General features: G+C 44.9%; 2 long non-coding RNA genes across 2 annotated transcripts; both read right to left on the bottom strand.

Moving 5' to 3' along the window:
* Positions 1-539: 539 nt before the first annotated feature.
* Positions 540-1,209, bottom strand: LOC124678763. The gene is made up of 3 exons (XR_006994638.1): positions 1,132-1,209; positions 990-1,036; positions 540-767 (listed from the first exon to the last, which is right to left on the bottom strand). It is a non-coding gene; the product is annotated as an uncharacterized LOC124678763 (long non-coding RNA).
* Positions 1,210-1,991: 782 nt separating this feature from the next.
* LOC124678764 lies at positions 1,992-3,194 on the bottom strand. Its single transcript, XR_006994639.1, has 3 exons — positions 3,112-3,194; positions 2,119-2,213; positions 1,992-2,043 (listed from the first exon to the last, which is right to left on the bottom strand). It is a non-coding gene; the product is annotated as an uncharacterized LOC124678764 (long non-coding RNA).
* Between the last annotated feature and the right edge of the window lie 1,534 nt (positions 3,195-4,728).

The raw sequence follows: 4,728 nt of genomic DNA, 5'->3' as shown, positions 1-4,728 counted from the left end.
AGGTTGGCTCTCCAACCAGTCGAAGACATCGCCTCTTCTTATCCTTCATCTTCATGCTGCATGCAAAAATCAGTTCTGTATAGAGCTGTGGCACTGCCTACATTCATGAGAGCAAACTTGCACATGTAGATTTTAAAAATTAGAAATCAATTGCTACATGCTATTAGTCTGAAAAATAAACATACATTCAAATTCAGTATACAAGGAATCCACTTGTGGCCCAGCAAACATCGCAGACCCATCCACTTGTGCCACTACTTGATTGGTGATAACCACAGAAACTCCAAACTGCAGCAACAAGCAATTATTCAACAGGGGTAACTGTAACTCAACACTTTTGCGTAAAACAATACAAGCCCAAGTTGGAAAAAATTATTCAACAGTTACTTTAAAAGCACTTGAGCCAACTATCTAGCATGAACTTAGTGTACTTTGAACGAGTAACGAATTAACAATGCCTTGATTTTTTAGAAAATAAAAAGTGTTTCTTGTCTTTGCAAAAAATATGGTTGTAATTAAAATTTGACCACATTATTTTTGACAAGTATTACTGCTTTTGTGTGTGCAGTCTGAGAATTTATAAATACATCAAGGTTTAGATTCTACTGTTAAGTGTCATCACCTTATAGTATCATGCCGAAATGAAAAGTAAATGCTTGGATGTGAAAAATGTTATAATAATTACTCACGGCTAATGGTGTGTTTTTCTTAGAGCAGTGATAGTCGAGGCCAAGCTGCAATAAATATCTGCCTCTATGCTTTTCACACTGAAAAAATGGGAATGGAATAATACTCATGTTTCAGAGGGGCAACATCAAACATGTATGACGGGCAGAAAACATATTCTTCTTCTATGCAGGGAGGCAGAAAATAGACTGTTGCCCGCTGAACTTGTGCATTGGCATGTAGTATTTGAGAAGGCAGGAAAGCATGTTCAATGTCTGGCGTTGATCCAGTGATTACTTCAAATAAAGTTTCAATTGTCATACCTGGTGTTTGGTTATCATTCAGTGAGTGGTTATCATTTAGCATTTGCCTGGGGGTGCAAATTTCATAAGCCATCATTAGATCTTGACATTCAATAACAAGTGAAACCAACCATTTCTTAGTGGTTAAAGCGCATTATTTTACCTGCTCAGTCGTTTCATATGAGCCATCATGAAATTGTTTACGAGACAATGCTCCCAGTGATGTAAAAAATGACTGAACTTGCCAAACAAATAGTTAAGTGTTAGAAGGCAACAACTGAATATCACTTTTCAACAATTTTGCACAGACGCACAACAATTTTGGTGGTGCAAATTTTATAGACTCTCACATCAGAGCTCAATAAGTTTTCCCATGTCTGGTATCTCATGCAAAAAGGCACATGCATGTTTTTAAAATTCAAAGTACTCTAACTTCTGTAAATAAAGATTGTAGGAGACATCAACTGAACGGCTTGGGGGTGGCTTGAGTAGTGTAGATAGACAGAGGCTATTTGTCTGAAGAATACACAATAGACAGAGGCTATTTGTCTGAAAAATAAACATGATGTGTAAGCAGAACTAAATACAAGTAGCATTTGAAAAACATAGAAGGTGCCAATAGAGATATGCGTGAACTCTGTGAGTATAAACCATCAGTAGTATAAGCTCCATGTTGTAACTATCGCATTTCAATGTACAAAGAAATATGAGTCACACAAGGGTGGTCAAATTTAGAATTTCATTTTAAAATGGCAAGATTTCCAAGACATAGACGCAGTAATACCTTCTTGGCACCAGAGTAACAATTAACAACAGTCCATGATACCGAGTTTCTTCCTTTTAATCCATGGAGAGTCTTAAATAGCCCGTTATTGATCAGACACAGCTTTTATAGTTATTCTAGATTTGAGATGGAAGTAAAATAGTAAACAATGTAGTAAACTATATTTTCTTCAACTTGAAAGGGACAGACCTCATGGAAGCTGCCTCCAGCAAAAGTCTGGACTGACGATCAGTATTATAAGCTCTTGCATAAGCCACATTCTCTAATACATCAGCATCATTTAATCCAAACCTAAAATACAGTATTCACTTGTTTAGTAATCAATTTCATGTTAGCACAAAGTAAACGCTGCATACAAGGTGAGACCTGTCTGCTATCTGGAGGAGCCTCTGTGGTCTGAATGTCCCCTCTTCATCAATGTACAGAGCCTTTCCTTCACCACCACCTTGGTCCAATGGAAGCTGAAATATATCACATTAACATATCATGAGAATATTAATCAAATGGAAGCAGACTAAGAATATTAATCAAGTGGAAGTAGAGTAAGAATATTAATCAACTGAAGCAGACTAAGAACTAACATCAATGTAGAGAATATTAATCAAGTGGAAGTAGAGTAAGAATATTAATCAACTGAAGCAGACTAAGAACTAACATCAATGTAGAGAATATTAATCAAGTGGAAGTAGAGTAAGAATATTAATCAACTGAAGCAGACTAAGAACTAAGAACTATCACTGCTGTAAATCACCAAAAATTGCGATGACACTATAAACATATGGGCACATATAAGTTTCTTTCTTTTTAAAAGGAAAGCGTTCATCTTTCTCTGACAAGAAAATACACAACTGACAGATCTTAATACACTGGACGTGTACGATCTTTCCAAATTTAAGTAGCTGCACGCAGTATACGATCCCTGGTTTTGCTCAATTTGGAGGCTGCGACCACAGCTGCACGTATGCATCAGACATTGCTATTGCCTTTAGTTCTTCAGAGAGACAGAGCGCCGGCCTGGCAGAGGAGCGGCACGAGCTGACCACCTAGGTGCAGCGACATGGCCCGGTCTCGTGGGGCTGACGAGAGTGCTGCCGATGAAGATGGTCGGCACGGGCGGGCTCCGGCCGACCATGTCTGCGAGCACCCTCTCGACGTCCTTCCCGCCAGGGTCCTTGTCCAGCTCGTGCACTGTCCAGCTCGTGCACAGCTGCGGAAACAGGCAAGCGGCACCGGTGGAGGCCTGCAGCGATGCAGGGGTGCAGCGGAGGCGGCGCTCGGGGGGACTCCATGCAGCGATACACGATATCCAGTTATGCACACACATGGGTTTGAATAGAGAGAAGACACACGGGGGCTCACCTTGAGAAAATCCGTGAGCGAACGGACCTGCCATGCGTCCTCTCCCTTCCCTTTGCCCTTGGGCGGCGCCTCGTCGGTGCCCGCGAACTCGAGGAGCAGCCGCTGGGCGACGAGCGCGGCGTCGGCGGGGAGGAGCGGCGGGGGGGTGGCGGCGAGGAAGGCGCGGGCGAGCGGCGCGGAGGCGGGGTCCGCGACGTCGAGCGCGGCGAGGAGCGCGCCCGAGAGGGCGGACGAGAGGACGGGGGAGGGCGGCGCGGAGGCGAGGAGCGGGAGAAGCTTGGAGAGGAAGGACGCGAGGCGGCAGCGCGAGCCAAGCCGGGGGGCGGCGGCGGCAGGGCGAGTGAAATTGGGGGATGGACGGGGAAGTTGAGAGGTGGAAGAAAGAAGGGGATTTGTTTTTTTTCCCCTCTTTACTTGGTATTTCTATGATTTGCCCTCAATTACTTTGTAATAGATTTTTTTGCCCCTCTTTACTTGACGCTTTAACAATTTTCCCTTTCCGAATTGTTTTGTTTTATTTGAAGATCAGGCTAAGAACCCTAGACCAATATATCGCGATCTAAATGTTCTTGTAATTCGTCCTCTTTTGCTCAGCCATGGCGGCGCCGCCAATGTCAGAACTTGTCTCAGGCCCTCCGGCCATTGTGGAGCGGTGCTTCGGTGACGCCGACGACATGCAGCGCAACTCCTCCACGCGACGCGACACGACAACACATCCGTAACAAGCACTTGTGCAGGAAGAGCACACTGCCGCCGCCACCCTCCCGCGTGGCGCCGCCTTCCCCAACCTTCGCAAGCTCGTCCGCGGTTGCGCGCGATAGAACAGAAGGTGGTCAGGAGGAGAGTAGGGAGTCACGCTGGAGGAGAGCGGGGAAAGGATTTGGGCCGAGCAGCACAACGTTTGGGGAAGAAACGTCGGTTCCACGCGGGTGGCGCTGCTCGATTTAGGAGATTGGGACGGGAAGGCATGGATGGTGGGCGGAGTGGAGTGGGGCCGCGTCGGAGGAGGGGGAGAAGGCGGACGATCTGGGAAGTGGAGGGGAGGGTAGCGAGTGGTGTAGTTGGCCGGCGACGGGGTCGTGTGGCACAACGCCGGCGCCATGGAAGAAAGCAGTTGTGTAGGTCGCGTGAAGTATTTCCTGAGAGTCAGATACCTAGATGGGATAAGGGGCAAAGGTGACCTTTCACGTGGGGCTAATCAGCCAGAGGGCAAATTGTTGAAGTACTAAGTATAGAGGGGCAAAAAATAAAATTCCCCGAGAAAGAAAGAGATATACTCCAGTTTCACTCGTGCTGTCTCTGCGTATGTGTACGTATCTGAGTTGAATCTTGCTATCTCTAGCTCAGTACCACTGCGTAGGTCACTTCTAATTTAATTCATAAAAAATATCACTTCTAACTTTTGGTGGGTGCTCTTGGGCATGTGAGCAGCAAATATACTGCTAGAGATATTGTGGTCGGACTTTTAAGTGTATTTTAACGGTGAGAGAGAATTATATATTTTTTATTCCATATGCATGCTTGTATGACTTTATTTAATTTTTCTATTTCATATATGTTTTTCTTTTTTAGATAATAGCCGGGATGGACACTGATATTGTTGCTGCTCCGAAAGAA

Source organism: Lolium rigidum, chromosome 7, assembly GCF_022539505.1.
Source record: "Lolium rigidum isolate FL_2022 chromosome 7, APGP_CSIRO_Lrig_0.1, whole genome shotgun sequence".
Taxonomy (NCBI): domain Eukaryota; kingdom Viridiplantae; phylum Streptophyta; class Magnoliopsida; order Poales; family Poaceae; genus Lolium; species Lolium rigidum.
Note: the sequence above shows the minus strand (reverse complement) of the source record. Positions and strands in the feature narration are given on the sequence as shown.